We start from the raw sequence: 20,896 nt of genomic DNA, 5'->3' as shown, positions 1-20,896 counted from the left end.
CAGGAGCCACGGCATTTTACAGAAAAAAAACATGCTTGACACGTATAAGCACGCGTTAATGCTAGGTGCATTTTAGCACTTGAGCGTTCATTCATTTAAGTGGCCAGAATATATTATTATTCTGCCCAAAGAAATGAACACCTGAGCACTTGATAAACCTAAACACATTACACCCTTTTACAAGCGCCGGGCGTTTTTTTTTTTTTTTTTTTGCTGCTGCCAGGAGGAAAGACATCTAGCAGAGATGGCAAAACGTCCAGCGTGCATGAGACCTTAAAGCGGAAACCACAGTACAGTACATAGAAAATAATAATATGCAAAGTGGTTGGAAGGAAGCTTCTGAATGGCAAAGATGTTTTTATTACAAATTATGTGAGCAGACTGCAGTTCCTCTTTAAGTTCAATTTTTTTTTTTTTTTTTTACTATTAGAAGTTAGAACCTATTGATCACATTGTTGTCAGGGATCACAGATGGCTCTACATCATACAATTGAACACCTCACCATTGACCACCACCACTGGTCACCAGTGTAAGGGGACATGTCTCCCACTGTTTACCAGTGTAAGGGGACATGTCTCCCACTGTTTACCAGTGTAAGGGGACACTTCTCCCACTGTTCACCAGTGTAAGGGGACACGTCTCCCACTGTTCACCAGTGTAAGGGGACATGTCTCCCACTGTTCACCAGTGTAAGGGGACACGTCTCCCACTGTTCACCAGTGTAAGGGGACACGTCTCCCACTGTTCACCAGTGTAAGGGGACACGTCTCCCACTGTTCACCAGTGTAAGGGGACACTTCTCCCACTGTTCACCAGTGTAAGGGGACACTTCTCCCACTGTTCACCAGTGTAAGGGGACACTTCTCCCACTGTTCACCAGTGTAAGGGGACACTTCTCCCACCGTTCACCAGTGTAAGGGGACACTTCTCCCACCGTTCACCAGTGTAAGGGGACACGTCTCCCACTGTTCACCAGTGTAAGGGGACACTTCTCCCACTGTTCACCAGTGTAAGGGGACACTTCTCCCACTGTTCACCAGTGTAAGGGGACACGTCTCCCACTGTTCACCAGTGTAAGGGGACACGTCTCCCACTGTTCACCAGTGTAAGGGGACACTTCTCCCACTGTTCACCAGTGTAAGGGGACACTTCTCCCACTGTTCACCAGTGTAAGGGGACACTTCTCCCACCGTTCACCAGTGTAAGGGGACACTTCTCCCACCGTTCACCAGTGTAAGGGGACACTTCTCCCACCGTTCACCAGTGTAAGGGGACACTTCTCCCACTGTTCACCAGTGTAAGGGGACACTTCTCCCACTGTTCACCAGTGTAAGGGGACACTTCTCCCACTGTTCACCAGTGTAAGGGGACACTTCTCCCACTGTTCACCAGTGTAAGGGGACACTTCTCCCACTGTTCACCAGTGTAAGGGGACACTTCACCCACTGTTCACCAGTGTAAGGGGACACTTCTCCCACTGTTCACCAGTGTAAGGGGACACTTCTCCCACCGTTCACCAGTGTAAGGGGACACTTCTCCCACCGTTCACCAGTGTAAGGGGACACTTCTCCCACCGTTCACCAGTGTAAGGGGACACTTCTCCCACCGTTCACCAGTGTAAGGGGACACTTCTCCCACCGTTCACCAGTGTAAGGGGACACGTCTCCCACCGTTCACCAGTGTAAGGGGACACTTCTCCCACCGTTCACCAGTGTAAGGGGACACTTCTCCCACCGTTCACCAGTGTAAGGGGACACGTCTCCCACCGTTCACCAGTGTAAGGGGACACGTCTCCCACCGTTCACCAGTGTAAGGGGACACGTCTCCCACCGTTCACCAGTGTAAGGGGACACGTCTCCCACCGTTCACCAGTGTAAGGGGACACGTCTCCCACCGTTCACCAGTGTAAGGGGACACTTCTCCCACCGTTCACCAGTGTAAGGGGACACTTCTCCCACCGTTCACCAGTGTAAGGGGACACTTCTCCCACCGTTCACCAGTGTAAGGGGACACTTCTCCCACCGTTCACCAGTGTAAGGGGACACGTCTCCCACCGTTCACCAGTGTAAGGGGACACGTCTCCCACCGTTCACCAGTGTAAGGGGACACGTCTCCCACCGTTCACCAGTGTAAGGGGACACGTCTCCCACCGTTCACCAGTGTAAGGGGACACGTCTCCCACCGTTCACCAGTGTAAGGGGACACGTCTCCCACCGTTCACCAGTGTAAGGGGACACTTCTCCCACCGTTCACCAGTGTAAGGGGACACTTCTCCCACCGTTCACCAGTGTAAGGGGACACGTCTCCCACCGTTCACCAGTGTAAGGGGACACGTCTCCCACCGTTCACCAGTGTAAGGGGACACGTCTCCCACCGTTCACCAGTGTAAGGGGACACGTCTCCCACCGTTCACCAGTGTAAGGGGACACGTCTCCCACCGTTCACCAGTGTAAGGGGACACTTCTCCCACCGTTCACCAGTGTAAGGGGACACTTCTCCCACCGTTCACCAGTGTAAGGGGACACTTCTCCCACCGTTCACCAGTGTAAGGGGACACTTCTCCCACTGTTCACCAGTGTAAGGGGACACTTCTCCCACTGTTCACCAGTGTAAGGGGACACTTCTCCCACTGTTCACCAGTGTAAGGGGACACTTCTCCCACTGTTCACCAGTGTAAGGGGACACTTCTCCCACTGTTCACCAGTGTAAGGGGACACTTCTCCCACTGTTCACCAGTGTAAGGGGACACTTCTCCCACTGTTCACCAGTGTAAGGGGACACTTCTCCCACCGTTCACCAGTGTAAGGGGACACTTCTCCCACCGTTCACCAGTGTAAGGGGACACTTCTCCCACCGTTCACCAGTGTAAGGGGACACGTCTCCCACCGTTCACCAGTGTAAGGGGACACGTCTCCCACCGTTCACCAGTGTAAGGGGACACGTCTCCCACCGTTCACCAGTGTAAGGGGACACGTCTCCCACCGTTCACCAGTGTAAGGGGACACGTCTCCCACCGTTCACCAGTGTAAGGGGACACGTCTCCCACCGTTCACCAGTGTAAGGGGACACGTCTCCCACCGTTCACCAGTGTAAGGGGACACGTCTCCCACTGTTCACCAGTGTAAGGGGACACTTCTCCCACTGTTTACCAGTGTAAGGGGTCACGTCTCCCACCGTTTACCAGTGTAAGGGGACACTTCTCCCACCGTTCACCAGTGTAAGGGGACACTTCTCCCACCGTTCACCAGTGTAAGGGGACACTTCTCCCACCGTTCACCAGTGTAAGGGGACACTTCTCCCACCGTTCACCAGTGTAAGGGGACACTTCTCCCACCGTTCACCAGTGTAAGGGGACACTTCTCCCACCGTTCACCAGTGTAAGGGGACACTTCTCCCACCGTTCACCAGTGTAAGGGGACACTTCTCCCACCGTTCACCAGTGTAAGGGGACACTTCTCCCACCGTTCACCAGTGTAAGGGGACACTTCTCCCACCGTTCACCAGTGTAAGGGGACACGTCTCCCACCGTTCACCAGTGTAAGGGGACACTTCTCCCACCGTTCACCAGTGTAAGGGGACACTTCTCCCACCGTTCACCAGTGTAAGGGGACACGTCTCCCACCGTTCACCAGTGTAAGGGGACACGTCTCCCACCGTTCACCAGTGTAAGGGGACACGTCTCCCACCGTTCACCAGTGTAAGGGGACACGTCTCCCACCGTTCACCAGTGTAAGGGGACACTTCTCCCACCGTTCACCAGTGTAAGGGGACACTTCTCCCACCGTTCACCAGTGTAAGGGGACACTTCTCCCACCGTTCACCAGTGTAAGGGGACACTTCTCCCACCGTTCACCAGTGTAAGGGGACACGTCTCCCACCGTTCACCAGTGTAAGGGGACACGTCTCCCACCGTTCACCAGTGTAAGGGGACACGTCTCCCACCGTTCACCAGTGTAAGGGGACACGTCTCCCACCGTTCACCAGTGTAAGGGGACACGTCTCCCACCGTTCACCAGTGTAAGGGGACACGTCTCCCACCGTTCACCAGTGTAAGGGGACACGTCTCCCACCGTTCACCAGTGTAAGGGGACACGTCTCCCACCGTTCACCAGTGTAAGGGGACACGTCTCCCACCGTTCACCAGTGTAAGGGGACACGTCTCCCACCGTTCACCAGTGTAAGGGGACACGTCTCCCACCGTTCACCAGTGTAAGGGGACACGTCTCCCACCGTTCACCAGTGTAAGGGGACACGTCTCCCACCGTTCACCAGTGTAAGGGGACACGTCTCCCACCGTTCACCAGTGTAAGGGGACACGTCTCCCACCGTTCACCAGTGTAAGGGGACACGTCTCCCACCGTTCACCAGTGTAAGGGGACACGTCTCCCACCGTTCACCAGTGTAAGGGGACACTTCTCCCACCGTTCACCAGTGTAAGGGGACACTTCTCCCACCGTTCACCAGTGTAAGGGGACACTTCTCCCACCGTTCACCAGTGTAAGGGGACACTTCTCCCACCGTTCACCAGTGTAAGGGGACACTTCTCCCACCGTTCACCAGTGTAAGGGGACACTTCTCCCACCGTTCACCAGTGTAAGGGGACACTTCTCCCACCGTTCACCAGTGTAAGGGGACACTTCTCCCACCGTTCACCAGTGTAAGGGGACACTTCTCCCACCGTTCACCAGTGTAAGGGGACACTTCTCCCACCGTTCACCAGTGTAAGGGGACACTTCTCCCACCGTTCACCAGTGTAAGGGGACACGTCTCCCACCGTTCACCAGTGTAAGGGGACACTTCTCCCACCGTTCACCAGTGTAAGGGGACACTTCTCCCACCGTTCACCAGTGTAAGGGGACACGTCTCCCACCGTTCACCAGTGTAAGGGGACACGTCTCCCACCGTTCACCAGTGTAAGGGGACACGTCTCCCACCGTTCACCAGTGTAAGGGGACACGTCTCCCACCGTTCACCAGTGTAAGGGGACACTTCTCCCACCGTTCACCAGTGTAAGGGGACACTTCTCCCACCGTTCACCAGTGTAAGGGGACACTTCTCCCACCGTTCACCAGTGTAAGGGGACACTTCTCCCACCGTTCACCAGTGTAAGGGGACACGTCTCCCACCGTTCACCAGTGTAAGGGGACACGTCTCCCACCGTTCACCAGTGTAAGGGGACACGTCTCCCACCGTTCACCAGTGTAAGGGGACACGTCTCCCACCGTTCACCAGTGTAAGGGGACACGTCTCCCACCGTTCACCAGTGTAAGGGGACACGTCTCCCACCGTTCACCAGTGTAAGGGGACACGTCTCCCACCGTTCACCAGTGTAAGGGGACACGTCTCCCACCGTTCACCAGTGTAAGGGGACACGTCTCCCACCGTTCACCAGTGTAAGGGGACACGTCTCCCACCGTTCACCAGTGTAAGGGGACACGTCTCCCACCGTTCACCAGTGTAAGGGGACACGTCTCCCACCGTTCACCAGTGTAAGGGGACACGTCTCCCACCGTTCACCAGTGTAAGGGGACACGTCTCCCACCGTTCACCAGTGTAAGGGGACACGTCTCCCACCGTTCACCAGTGTAAGGGGACACGTCTCCCACCGTTCACCAGTGTAAGGGGACACGTCTCCCACCGTTCACCAGTGTAAGGGGACACGTCTCCCACCGTTCACCAGTGTAAGGGGACACTTCTCCCACTGTTCACCAGTGTAAGGGGACACTTCTCCCACCGTTCACCAGTGTAAGGGGACACTTCTCCCACCGTTCACCAGTGTAAGGGGACACTTCTCCCACCGTTCACCAGTGTAAGGGGACACGTCTCCCACCGTTCACCAGTGTAAGGGGACACGTCTCCCACCGTTCACCAGTGTAAGGGGACACGTCTCCCACCGTTCACCAGTGTAAGGGGACACGTCTCCCACCGTTCACCAGTGTAAGGGGACACGTCTCCCACCGTTCACCAGTGTAAGGGGACACGTCTCCCACCGTTCACCAGTGTAAGGGGACACGTCTCCCACCGTTCACCAGTGTAAGGGGACACGTCTCCCACCGTTCACCAGTGTAAGGGGACACGTCTCCCACCGTTCACCAGTGTAAGGGGACACGTCTCCCACCGTTTACCAGTGTAAGGGGACACGTCTCCCACCGTTCACCAGTGTAAGGGGACACGTCTCCCACCGTTCACCAGTGTAAGGGGACACGTCTCCCACCGTTCACCAGTGTAAGGGGACACGTCTCCCACTGTTCACCAGTGTAAGGGGACACGTCTCCCACTGTTCACCAGTGTAAGGGGACACGTCTCCCACTGTTCACCAGTGTAAGGGGACACGTCTCCCACTGTTCACCAGTGTAAGGGGACACGTCTCCCACTGTTCACCAGTGTAAGGGGACACGTCTCCCACTGTTCACCAGTGTAAGGGGACACGTCTCCCACTGTTCACCAGTGTAAGGGGACACGTCTCCCACTGTTCACCAGTGTAAGGGGACACGTCTCCCACTGTTCACCAGTGTAAGGGGACACGTCTCCCACTGTTCACCAGTGTAAGGGGACACGTCTCCCACCGTTCACCAGTGTAAGGGGACACTTCTCCCACCGTTCACCAGTGTAAGGGGACACTTCTCCCACCGTTCACCAGTGTAAGGGGACACTTCTCCCACCGTTCACCAGTGTAAGGGGACACTTCTCCCACCGTTCACCAGTGTAAGGGGACACTTCTCCCACCGTTCACCAGTGTAAGGGGACACGTCTCCCACCGTTCACCAGTGTAAGGGGACACGTCTCCCACCGTTCACCAGTGTAAGGGGACACGTCTCCCACCGTTCACCAGTGTAAGGGGACACGTCTCCCACCGTTCACCAGTGTAAGGGGACACGTCTCCCACCGTTCACCAGTGTAAGGGGACACGTCTCCCACCGTTCACCAGTGTAAGGGGACACGTCTCCCACCGTTCACCAGTGTAAGGGGACACGTCTCCCACCGTTCACCAGTGTAAGGGGACACGTCTCCCACCGTTTACCAGTGTAAGGGGACACGTCTCCCACCGTTCACCAGTGTAAGGGGACACTTCTCCCACTGTTTACCAGTGTAAGGGGTCACGTCTCCCACCGTTTACCAGTGTAAGGGGACACTTCTCCCACCGTTCACCAGTGTAAGGGGACACTTCTCCCACCGTTCACCAGTGTAAGGGGACACTTCTCCCACCGTTCACCAGTGTAAGGGGACACTTCTCCCACCGTTCACCAGTGTAAGGGGACACTTCTCCCACCGTTCACCAGTGTAAGGGGACACTTCTCCCACCGTTCACCAGTGTAAGGGGACACTTCTCCCACCGTTCACCAGTGTAAGGGGACACTTCTCCCACCGTTCACCAGTGTAAGGGGACACTTCTCCCACCGTTCACCAGTGTAAGGGGACACTTCTCCCACCGTTCACCAGTGTAAGGGGACACTTCTCCCACCGTTCACCAGTGTAAGGGGACACGTCTCCCACCGTTCACCAGTGTAAGGGGACACTTCTCCCACCGTTCACCAGTGTAAGGGGACACTTCTCCCACCGTTCACCAGTGTAAGGGGACACGTCTCCCACCGTTCACCAGTGTAAGGGGACACGTCTCCCACCGTTCACCAGTGTAAGGGGACACGTCTCCCACCGTTCACCAGTGTAAGGGGACACGTCTCCCACCGTTCACCAGTGTAAGGGGACACGTCTCCCACCGTTCACCAGTGTAAGGGGACACTTCTCCCACCGTTCACCAGTGTAAGGGGACACTTCTCCCACCGTTCACCAGTGTAAGGGGACACTTCTCCCACCGTTCACCAGTGTAAGGGGACACGTCTCCCACCGTTCACCAGTGTAAGGGGACACGTCTCCCACCGTTCACCAGTGTAAGGGGACACGTCTCCCACCGTTCACCAGTGTAAGGGGACACGTCTCCCACCGTTCACCAGTGTAAGGGGACACGTCTCCCACCGTTCACCAGTGTAAGGGGACACGTCTCCCACCGTTCACCAGTGTAAGGGGACACGTCTCCCACCGTTCACCAGTGTAAGGGGACACGTCTCCCACCGTTCACCAGTGTAAGGGGACACGTCTCCCACCGTTCACCAGTGTAAGGGGACACGTCTCCCACCGTTCACCAGTGTAAGGGGACACGTCTCCCACCGTTCACCAGTGTAAGGGGACACGTCTCCCACCGTTCACCAGTGTAAGGGGACACGTCTCCCACCGTTCACCAGTGTAAGGGGACACGTCTCCCACCGTTCACCAGTGTAAGGGGACACGTCTCCCACCGTTCACCAGTGTAAGGGGACACGTCTCCCACTGTTCACCAGTGTAAGGGGACACGTCTCCCACTGTTCACCAGTGTAAGGGGACACTTCTCCCACCGTTCACCAGTGTAAGGGGACACTTCTCCCACCGTTCACCAGTGTAAGGGGACACTTCTCCCACCGTTCACCAGTGTAAGGGGACACTTCTCCCACCGTTCACCAGTGTAAGGGGACACGTCTCCCACCGTTCACCAGTGTAAGGGGACACGTCTCCCACCGTTCACCAGTGTAAGGGGACACGTCTCCCACCGTTCACCAGTGTAAGGGGACACGTCTCCCACCGTTCACCAGTGTAAGGGGACACGTCTCCCACCGTTCACCAGTGTAAGGGGACACGTCTCCCACCGTTTACCAGTGTAAGGGGACACGTCTCCCACTGTTCACCAGTGTAAGGGGACACGTCTCCCACTGTTCACCAGTGTAAGGGGACACGTCTCCCACTGTTCACCAGTGTAAGGGGACACGTCTCCCACTGTTCACCAGTGTAAGGGGACACGTCTCCCACTGTTCACCAGTGTAAGGGGACACGTCTCCCACTGTTCACCAGTGTAAGGGGACACGTCTCCCACTGTTCACCAGTGTAAGGGGACACGTCTCCCACTGTTCACCAGTGTAAGGGGACACGTCTCCCACTGTTCACCAGTGTAAGGGGACACGTCTCCCACTGTTCACCAGTGTAAGGGGACACGTCTCCCACTGTTCACCAGTGTAAGGGGACACGTCTCCCACTGTTCACCAGTGTAAGGGGACACGTCTCCCACCGTTCACCAGTGTAAGGGGACACTTCTCCCACCGTTCACCAGTGTAAGGGGACACTTCTCCCACCGTTCACCAGTGTAAGGGGACACTTCTCCCACCGTTCACCAGTGTAAGGGGACACTTCTCCCACCGTTCACCAGTGTAAGGGGACACTTCTCCCACCGTTCACCAGTGTAAGGGGACACTTCTCCCACCGTTCACCAGTGTAAGGGGACACTTCTCCCACCGTTCACCAGTGTAAGGGGACACTTCTCCCACTGTTCACCAGTGTAAGGGGACACTTCTCCCACTGTTCACCAGTGTAAGGGGACACTTCTCCCACCGTTCACCAGTGTAAGGGGACACTTCTCCCACCGTTCACCAGTGTAAGGGGACACTTCTCCCACCGTTCACCAGTGTAAGGGGACACTTCTCCCACCGTTCACCAGTGTAAGGGGACACGTCTCCCACCGTTCACCAGTGTAAGGGGACACGTCTCCCACCGTTCACCAGTGTAAGGGGACACGTCTCCCACCGTTCACCAGTGTAAGGGGACACGTCTCCCACCGTTCACCAGTGTAAGGGGACACGTCTCCCACCGTTCACCAGTGTAAGGGGACACGTCTCCCACCGTTCACCAGTGTAAGGGGACACGTCTCCCACCGTTCACCAGTGTAAGGGGACACGTCTCCCACCGTTTACCAGTGTAAGGGGACACGTCTCCCACTGTTCACCAGTGTAAGGGGACACGTCTCCCACTGTTCACCAGTGTAAGGGGACACGTCTCCCACTGTTCACCAGTGTAAGGGGACACGTCTCCCACTGTTCACCAGTGTAAGGGGACACGTCTCCCACTGTTCACCAGTGTAAGGGGACACGTCTCCCACTGTTCACCAGTGTAAGGGGACACGTCTCCCACTGTTCACCAGTGTAAGGGGACACGTCTCCCACTGTTCACCAGTGTAAGGGGACACGTCTCCCACTGTTCACCAGTGTAAGGGGACACTTCTCCCACTGTTCACCAGTGTAAGGGGACACTTCTCCCACTGTTCACCAGTGTAAGGGGACACTTCTCCCACTGTTCACCAGTGTAAGGGGACACTTCTCCCACTGTTCACCAGTGTAAGGGGACACTTCTAGTTCAGGAACTAGAATTCCCATCATGCCTAGTCATGTCTGTGAATGTCAGTGTTTTACAATGTCTCATGGGACGTGTAGTTCCACAACAGCTGGAGGGCCGTAGTTTGGAGATCCCTGCATAGGTTTTTGTCCTTTCTGGTAATCTGGAGTTTGAAGCAAGTTTTTAATTAAGATTTTCTTTAAAAACTGTGTAAGCGCTCCCCCCACTCTTCTTTTTTTACAGTCTTGCAAGTCAGAGTCCGCTTTGAAGACCAGCATGATGGAACCATTGACTTTATTCATGTTAAACAAATCCACATTTTTCTAGTTTGATAAAAAACAGGATTGTTTTTTCCTTCAGTGGTGGCTCGCCTTGTTCTTTTAATGGCTGTGACTTCAAACTCTACATGTGTGCCCTTTAGCTGCCTGCATAAGCCTCTTCTTATTCCTTTGAAAAGTAATTGAGAGAAATGCCACTTCCCCTTTCATAGTGAAAACATTGTGCTCGAATGGGGCAGGAGCTTGCCAAGAACAGCAGTCTGTCTGCTGGTTTCCTGCCCAGAAGGCAGTGCCGGAGCTGAGCCTTAAAGGACCTACCCGCTCTCATCACCTGTGTCTCATCTGATCCTTCTAAGCAGTGTGATAGTATGACTCCGAACACTGAAGAAGAAGGCAGAAGATGGCTGAACCATCTCCACAAGGTAGGAGGATAATGACATTCTTGTGTTGGGTCCAGGCAGGGTGTACTAGGAGCTTTGCCTAAGTCTATCCTAAGAAAGGATGAATTTGCTGCATCTCTGTAAAAAAAAAATCTTGATCTCTTTTGAAAAGTGAAGTGAATGCATTATTACCACCATAGCTTGACAGACTTGACAGAAGTAGTTGAGTTAATTGCATGTTATCATATTGTAAACCGGTGCTGAGTTATGAGTCATGTTTGGTGATGAAAAGTATGGTGGCTTCTAAAAAGCTTTCACATCTTCAGTCATGGCCACGGAGTGGGACTCCTTGCAAAAATCAGCTTGGCACTGTCTGCAATATTTTTAATATTTGCACTAACAGATACATTTTTAGGACGCGTCTTGTAGGCCTACCCCTTCTTCTAAGGTCCTGCTTCTCTGAAGAAGGGGGTAGACCCAGAAAACGTGACCTGAAAATGTAACTGTTAATACATATAATAAAAGTATCACAGACAGTACTCAGTTGCGTTGTTGCAGTAGTGCACTAATACGGATATAGTCACGGTAAGCAGGTAGAAATCATAATCTCAGGATCTCATGCACTAGCTTACAGCTGAACTCCAGGAAAGCTGCTCAACACACAGATGAAATGGATAAGGGATTTGCTTTACTTGCCAAAGGATTTGTGTTTCTGTTCATCCAGTTCTGCGATTTGTATGGCAGGGTAATAGATCAGATTTTTCTCGGTTGTAGTAAATTTATATTTAGAGGTCTTATCTCTGCCCCAACATGACCAGATAGCAGTGGCGGCTGGTACTCCATTTTTTTTGGGGGGGGCGGCAAACACACCCTCCACCCCCACCACCCAGCCAGCTCCGCACTTACCCCAGCCCGTCAGCCTGCACTTACTCCAGCCAGCCCGCCCACTCGCTCACCCACCAGCCAGCCACGTGCTTATCCCCATCCAGGTCGCGGGCAGCTTTCCAGCTTCTCCTCCCGGCCAATCCGGTCGCCCCCCAACACACACCCCCCCCCCCCCCCCAGGCCAATCCAGTCTTAGGACCTGCTTCCTGGCCGGGAGGAGAAGCAGGAAGACAATAGCAAATGTCTTCCGGCTCTAATCATGTGCTTAAAAAACAAAACAAAAAAAAACCTCATAGAAATCCATGCGTCTTGCACCCCGCATAAAGATTAGGCCCCTGTGCCCTTTACGGAGTGGCCACAGCTGCCGGACAGTGAAAGGAAAAGCAGACCAATGTCCTCTCTCTTTCACTCTGCTCTCTACTTCTATCAGTCTGTCACTAGCAATAGCACAGCACTCCCTCTGTAATATGATTTATCTTTGTATCCCTTCATCTTCCACTTCCTTTTAAAGTGGTTGTATACCTGCTTTGACATTTTTACCTACAGGTAAGCCTATTAAAAGGCTTACCTGTAGATAAAATGAATTCTCCTGAACCCTGTATGGTTTAGGAGATATTCACCTTGCATGCAGCCGCTGACATCAGTGCCGCATGCGCTCTGAAGGTCTGGCGGATGCTGCTGGAAAATCAGAGCTCCTTGCCGGAAAGAGGACACCCGCGCACATGCGCGGGAAACGTCACCGCAGCTCCGGCCACTCACAGCGCCAGAGCCGTGAACCCGGAAGAAGTGCAGAAGGAACATGTCAACTCCCTCAGTGGTGACCAGGCGGCAATGCTGGCGCATTTTTTTTTTTTTTTGCGGGTATACAACTGCATTAAAGTGTTGCTAAACCCAGGACCCTGCATTCACTATATCTGGTCTCCCGCAGTACACAGAATGTAGAAATGCAATTATTTTAAGTAAATATAAACAGCTAAATACATTTTCTCATTAGCAGTATATAGCAGTCTTCTATCAGTGTCTGGTTAAAGCTTGTAGGAGAAATTTAATTCTACTCTGACTGTCCTATGAGGCTGCATGACCCCTGACCCTCTGTCTGGACAGACCTGATTGGCCCTGTGCTGATCATATGCACCCTCCCAAAAAAAAATAGCAATACACACCAAACTGAGCATGTGCAGAGTGCACCCAAGGCTCTGTACTGTCAGGAGATGGATTGGGGACTGTGGAAAAAGGGGAGGAGAAGACAGGATCAAACAGCCTTTTTATACAGTGCAGAGGATTAAGCCCTTAGGTTCCACAGTGAGTATAATATTACAACATTACTGTTGTGGGTAGAGTAACAATACTATTTGTTCTGCAGTGTAATTGTGCAGTAGTGTTGTCACAGGATAGTCTTATATGGACATGTAGTTTTAAGCCAGCCATAGATGGCTCGAATCTTGACCAGTTCAGCAGGGACCGGCTGAGATTCCAACCATGTATGGGCAGGCTGATTGTACCCAAGTTGGTTGATCGATCTTGGTACAACTAGCCTGTCGGATTTTTCATTCTATAGTCAGTAATCACTGTGTGTTCTTCCTGGCACAACAGCATTCCGTGGTTGCAGGAAAGAAAATTGCTCCATCTATAGCTGGCTTTATATTTGTTTGAAATTAGGGAAAAACGAATTAAAGCCCAGCTCCAGATAACAATTGTGTAAGCAGTTATAGCCCCAGTTTTTTATTTATTTATTTATTTTTTTGCTTTTGTAGCAAACGTTTAAACTGCATGAATAAAAGGAAACCATTATAAAAACTGCCATCTGACCGATGTAATTTGTCCCAAATTCTTTAAGGCTGAACGTGGGCTGGGGGGAGAAGGAAAAAAATATCCTTGCTATAGGGCTCCCTCCGCACTGCAAAGGTTAGAGCGGATCTAAAGACTAAAAGAAAAAATTGTGAACAGGCAGGATCTTTATTGCAGAAAAGATATGTAATGTCTCTTCCATAATAAAATACACTGACCTGCCTGTTCACATTCCTGTGCATGCACAGCTACCTTTACAGTGCCAGTGTGCCAGAATAAATGCATACCTGCATACACAGGAATGAAGTCACCCCACACTGGCCAAAAAAAGATGGCTGAAGACTGGCAGCAGAAGCCAAGAAGAAGATGCTGGCATTGGCGAGGGGACCTTGCAGGCGTCAAACAGTTGTAGAATAGTTGAGCATACCTGACAATGGGGACATGTTGTTTGTTCCTACTAAGTAGGAACAATGATATGTCTCCTCCCCTAGTCAGTCCTATCCCCATACAGTTAGAACACACCTAGGGAACACACATTGATCACACACAGGGAACACACCCTTGATCGCCCCCTAGTGTTAACTTCTTCCCTGCCAGTGACATTTATACAGTGCGTAGTTATAGCACTGATCGAATGTCAATGGTCCCAAAAATGTGTCAAAAGTGTCCGATCTGTCCGTCGCAATGTCGCAGTACCGCTAAAATTCACAGATCACCGCCCTTACTAGTAAAGAAAAAAGAAAAATGCGCACACCAATCAATATACGCTTATTGCAATTTTTTTTACCAAAAATATGTAGAAGAATACATATCAGCCTAAACTGATGAATAAATTTGTTTTTTGTTTTTTTTTAAATGAGGGATATTTATTATAGCAAAAAGTAAAAAATATTGTTTTTTTTTTTTCAAAATTTCGCTCTTTTTTTGTTTATAGCGCAAAAAATAACCTCAGAGATGATCAAATACCACCAAAAGAAAGCTCTATTTGTGGGGAAAAAAGCACGCTAATTTCATTTGGGTACAGCATTGCATGAGCGTGCAATTGTCAGTTAAAGTGACGCAGTGCCAAATTGTAAAAAGGGCTCTGGTCAGGAAGGGGGTAAAATCTTCCGGGGCTGAAGTGGTTAAAGCGGTTGTAAAGGCAGAATGCATTCTATGCATTAAGATATAAAAAATACACACACAAAAGAAAAAACTAGCAGGTGCGCTGATCAACAGTTTGGTATAGCCCTCCAGCTGTCTATTGGTGATAATTAGACAAGTTAAAGGGGGCAGCTGCTCTCTATGTATCCTCTGGGTGGCAGGAACACATCTAAACAAAACACAAAAGAAGGGAGCGCAAAGCCGACCTAGTGTAACTGGGCTTTAATATGGTGAAGTTAAAGATACAGCATAAGGATTCCACTGTGGCCGCACTCCTATAACCCCCTCAAGATCCCGACAGGGGAGGGGGAACCGTGGACCTTCAACCTAGCTATCCGGATCCTGGCAGCACATCCGAGGCTTTCCACCATCACACTCAACATGGAGATCCTAATGCACATGCATTAGGAACACACAAACTCACACGAGCAGGATACGGGGGGGGGGGGGGAGAGAGGACGTCACACAGTTGCCATGACAATGCGTTTCTGAGGCACGGCCTCCTTCCTCAGGTCCATGCCTCCCAAAAATGTGTGTGTCCTCGAAGAGCAGCGCCGGATGCACCTGGCACATGCGCATTTGGATCTCCATGTTGAGCGTGGTGGTGGAAAGCCTTAGATGTGCTGCCAGGATCTGGGTGAGGTGGTTATAGGAGTGCGGCCACTGTGGAATCTTTATGCTGTATCTATCTTCATACAATGTGAGTTTGACCATTGTAGTGTTGTTAACTTCATATTAAAGCCGAGTTACACTTGGCGCGGCTTTGCGCTCTCTTCTGTTGTGTTTTGTCTATATGCATTAAGATAAAAAGCCTTCTGTGTGCAGAATCCCCCCAATACTTAAATAAGCCCCATCTCTATCCAGCGATGTCCACGAGTGTCTCAGCCGTCCGAGACTCTCCCTCCTGATTGGCTGAGACATAGCAGCGCCATTGGCTACAGCTGCTGTCAAAGTTAGCTAAAGTGGAATTCCCGTCTCTATCTAACTACGCCTAAAACTGCTTTCAGTCCCTTTTTTAAATGCTATTCTAACTTCCCCTTAGAAAAAATATGCTGCTTATACTTACAGTGTATCCAGAAAGTATTTACAGCGCTTCACTTTTTCCACATTTTGTTATGTTACAGCCTTATTCCAAAATGGATTAAATTCATTATTTTCCACAAAATTCTACAAACAATACCCAATAATGAAAGCATGAAAGAATTTTGTTTGAAATCTTTGAAAATGTATTAGAAAAAAAATCCCATGTACATAAGTATTCAAAGCCTTTGCTCAATACTTTGTTGAAGCACCTTTGGCGCCAATTACTCAAGTCTTTTTGAGTATGGTGCTACAAGCTTGGCACACCTATTTTTGGGCAGTTTATCCCATACTTCTTAGCAGGACCTCTCATGCTCCATCAGGTTGGATGGGGAGCATCAGTGCACAGCCATTTTCAATTCTCTCCAAATATGTTCAATCGGGTTCAAGTCTGGGCTCTAGCTGGGCCACTGAAGGACATTCACAGAGTTGTCCCATAGCCACTCCTTTGTTATCTTGGCTGTGTGCTTAGGGTCGTTATCCTGATGGATGAAACTGGAACCAGGTGGAAATCAATCCAGATGTGGCTAGTTAAGAAGATAGTCTCACCCAGACCTGTCCTACAGGAGGACAGGTCTGAGTGAGACTATCTTCTTAACCACTATCCATATCTGGATTGATTTCCACCTGGTTCCAGTTCCATCCAAGTCCCGTGCAGCGTTGGACTCCCAGGCTGTGACCAATACAAGCTTGATTGACTCACTGCCACGGGCATGTCAGTCCACTCCGTCCGGTAAGAGTATATATCTTATTTCCTGGGTGGAAGACCCACCATCTCTCACATCCTAATGGCCAGCCACTTCTTTCCACTTTTTAAGTGTCACCTCAAGAGTGGATTCTAAGTCCTTCACATTTACGGACATTTCAATTAATGAGCTCACTATAACGGTGAATTCACGTTTTCACTGTTTTTTTTAGTCACTGGACTTTTATCAATATCATTTTTCAGTATACAATAATATTTTTAGTTTATACATTTTTATGCACTGTATTATGCTGTGTCTTTGATGTTCTTTAGCACTACATTGTGTTCTCACATATTTCTTTGACTTTGTTTTAGTGTTAGCAGCTTTGCATATGTATGGTTAAACGGCGTAATTTCCCAAACCTTTTCACAGGTATACAAAGTTCAAATAGATTCTATCTTATACAGATAACATAGCTGAACTAAATAATTTCCCACAGCGAGTGTAGACTCGTGTTCACATGAGTTCAATGTAAAAATACAGAAGGAAGTTACAAAAGAGTATTTAGAAATAGTTGCAGAAGGTGTGTGTAGGTCACTTATTCTGTTGTTGTTGATTTAAATAGCATCATCATTTCTTTTCCTGTTTGTTCAAAGAAAGTGAAATAAATAAGGATACAGAAGTAATACAGATAACTGTAGAAGGGAGGCACACCCAGTTATATGGGTTCTGTGACGTCCAATAGGAGTAAAAGGACTGAACAGATACATTATTACGGCAAAGTTCCATAACCTTAACAAGGTATGTGGTGACCGATCTGCTTGTATTGATCAATATACTGGGGGGGATGTCATACTCTTTATGTTTGCAAGAAGTAAAATAATCTAATCCTGTTATGGGTGGAGATTATCTCGGCACCTGATTTAAAGTCATGGGATTACTGTAGCATTTCAGACAGAGTATGTTGGTTACACCCTTAAACGGACTATTGAGCTAATTGCAACCACACCGCATGCTATATTAGGTGGAGTTGCTGTTACATGGTCTCATGATGTCTGATTCAGGCTGGGTCCACACTAGTGTGAATTGAATGTGGGTTTCTCCGCATCCAATCAATACCAGGAGATTGTGACTGGCTCTCTATGGAGCCGGTTCACATATCTCCGCAGTGGCACCGATGCGCTATGCGCAGGAACGCTGTGCGTCTTTTTGGTCCATTTCAGGTCTGAATTCACCAAAAATTCAATCTGAAATCGGACCTGAAACGATGAACGAGGATGCACCGGACTCTTGCTGGGAGCCGCTGTGTGCTCATATGTGAACCGATCCTAAAGTAAACGGACTGATCAGTGAATGGATACATTACTGTTGAAACAACCGATAGTCAAAATGAGACACGCGGTGACTGACCTGCATGCAGTGAATAATATTCATGTTTTGTATTTATGTAACAGGAAAGATGATTCAGTCCCGTACAGGGGGATTTAAAGAACAAGTATCACTTCACTTCTATATCTTTATTAAATCTCCCAGGGGATCAAGGTCATGCAGCATTTTATCTGTTCTCAGCAATCTGTTCTGTATTTGTTGAGCAATGTGGTTGGGCAGCTCACTGTCCAACAACTCTGCTAGCAAGGAGACAAATAAAAAATGAAGGATGATTGACAGCGCTCACCACCTGCACAGGTGCCTGCTGGAGACGAGCGCCAACATTCCGTATACCAGGGGGCGAGATTATTTCCATTTTCACACAAGCAAACGATCAGTGAGATATGTGGTGCAATTTGTTTACTAGCAGCCACAGATCTATCACACAGCCTCACCAGTGCTGATTGATTGTTTAACCCTTTCATGCCTTTCTAAGCCTTTTTCTGACATTTGTTGCTTACAAGTTAAAATTTGTAATTTTTGCTAGAAAATTACTTAGAACGCCCAAACATTATATATATATATATATATATATATATATATATATATATATATATATATATATATATATATATATATATATATATATATATATACTTTTTTTTTTAGCAGGCACCCCAGAGAATAAAATGGTGATCGTTGCACTATTTTACATCACACAGTATTCGCGCAACAGTCTTTTAAACTCAATTTTTTTTGGACAATAGACACTTTCATGAATTAAAAAGAAAAAAAAACAGTAAAATAATGTGAAAGATGATGTTACGCCGAGTAAATGGATACCTAACATGTCATGCTTTGAAATTGCGCGCACACTCGTGAAAATGGCAACAAACTACAGTACTTAAAAATCTCCATAGGTGACGCTTTAAAAATTTCTACCGGTTACCAGTTTAGAGTTACAGAGTCTTGTGCTAGAAATATTGCTCTCGCTCTAACAATCACGGCAATACCCCACGTTTGGTTTGAACACTGTTTACATTTGCAAGCACAACTTACGTATGCGCCGCCGCGAGCACAGGGGGACGGGGCACTTTAAGTGCTTTTTTTTCTTATTTATTTTATTTTTTACACTGTCTCTTTAAAAAAAGGATTTTCTGGTCATTTTTTATTGCTGATTTATTGCAGATGTAAACATCCCTTGTGACAGTAATAGGCAGTGACAGGTACTCTTTATTCTTTATGCAGGTATCTGGGTTCTAAAAGATCCCAAACCCCTCCTTTGCACTTAAAAGCATTCAAATAGCCAAGTTTGGCTGTTTTTCAATGCTTTTTTTTTTTTTTTTTTTTTTAATCTTGGCGCCCTTAGGGCTCCATTAAACCAGAAGGGATGTCATGACATCGCTTCCGGGTTACTAGATCCGAGACCTGATCGAAGCCGATTCCGGCTATATACGGGTCTCAGGTTAGCCGGTGGATGTGTCGGCTGGTCGCTCGGGCCTCCCGGTGGAACGGGAGGACCGCGGATGGCTGCGGGGGGACGTGCCATCCCGCTCCCTGAGATAACAGACGATCGGCTCTAAAAACGGTACTGCGGTGATGGGTGCACATGCATGCATCACCGCGGTACGTCCCCTTCAAGCCGATGCCGCATATTTGCCTACGGTCGGCATAAAGCGGTTACTATTGAATTTACGAAGCACTGACACTGAAGTAGTAAAATTCTCTATTGAATTTGTGAATGAATAATCAGAGCTGCACTCTGCACTGTTCACAATGGAAATCTTAGCGAGGAGGAGGTGACTACAGTGCTGGCTATAGCTCCCCCATAGTAATGGCTATAGCTCTCCTATAGTAATGGCTATAGCTCCCCCCATAGTAATGGCTATAGCTCCCCCCATAGTAATGGCTATAGCTCCCCCCATAGTAATGGCTATAGCTCCCCCCATAGTAATGGCTATAGCCCTCCTATAGTAATGGCTATAGCTCCCCCCATAGTAATGGCTATAGCTCCCCCCATAGTAATGGCTATAGCTCCCCCCATAGTAATGGCTATAGCTCCCCCCATAGTAATGGCTATAGCTCCCCCCATAGTAATGGCTATAGCTCCCCCCATAGTAATGGCTATAGCTCCCCCCATAGTAATGGCTATAGCTCCCCCCATAGTAATGGCTATAGCTCCCCCCATAGTAATGGCTATAGCTCCCCCCATAGTAATGGCTATAGCTCCCCCCATAGTAATGGCTATAGCTCCCCCCATAGTAATGGCTATAGCTCCCCCCATAGTAATGGCTATAGCTCCCCCCATAGTAATGGCTATAGCTCCCCCCATAGTAATGGCTATAGCTCCCCCCATAGTAATGGCTATAGCTCTCCCCATAGTAATGGCTATAGCTCCCCCCATAGTAATGGCTATAGCTCCCCCCATAGTAATGGCTATAGCTCCCCCCATAGTAATGGCTATAGCTCCCCCCATAGTAATGGCTATAGCTCTCCCATAGTAATGGCCAGAAATTGGGCTTCAGTCTGGGGTGGAGACATCTCGGTACAAACATACTGTTAGTAAAAATGTGCTTTTAATGTACAGTTGTACAAGACGGTATTAAAGTTTTTTAAAAAAATTGGACACTTCTTTAAAATGAGGTATACGGTGACCAATCCACTTGAAATTATTGATATGTTTTTGTATTGCCTCAATAAGAAAGATCGAATAGGTGAAGAATATCATGATATCATAGATTGACAAAAGGTGTTGGAATAATGGTGAATTTGTGGACAAAGCATGTTTAAATTACTTTTAAATTAACTATTACGTTCAAGAGCCCTTTTCGTAGATCTGTTCCCCGTTAGAGCCACATAAGAGACTATACCTATAAGTACAGTATGTCGGAGAAATAATATTGTATGCTTAACAATATATTATATTTTGTAATATATTGGTTTGCCTGTTTATGAAATCATATACTGGCTGCCTTGGTTACAGAGCTGTTTTTTTTTAGTATTTTATACACTGTGGTGGTGTTGGTTCTTGAGCACATACAGTAGATGGAGTGGGAGTATTTTAAGTGGTAGGTTTTTTTTGAACCCCAGTATTTA

At 49.2% G+C, this 20,896-nt stretch overlaps 1 protein-coding gene across 4 annotated transcripts in view; it reads left to right on the top strand.

The window, feature by feature from the left end:
• PSD4 (pleckstrin and Sec7 domain containing 4) overlaps nucleotides 1-20,896 on the top strand; it is a 138,408-nt gene that overhangs the window by 24,626 nt on the left and 92,886 nt on the right. Inside the window, exon 1 of one of the 4 annotated variants that reach the window (XM_073622106.1) lies at nucleotides 10,739-10,892. The exons of the other annotated variants lie outside the window; for them this stretch is intronic. The gene's annotated coding sequence lies outside the window, so the exon portion shown is untranslated. Of the gene's footprint in view, nucleotides 1-10,738; nucleotides 10,893-20,896 lie in introns of those variants that run through there. 4 annotated transcript variants of the gene reach the window in all.

Source organism: Aquarana catesbeiana, linkage group LG03 (genome assembly GCF_042186555.1).
Source record: "Aquarana catesbeiana isolate 2022-GZ linkage group LG03, ASM4218655v1, whole genome shotgun sequence".
Taxonomy (NCBI): domain Eukaryota; kingdom Metazoa; phylum Chordata; class Amphibia; order Anura; family Ranidae; genus Aquarana; species Aquarana catesbeiana.
Note: the sequence above shows the minus strand (reverse complement) of the source record. Positions and strands in the feature narration are given on the sequence as shown.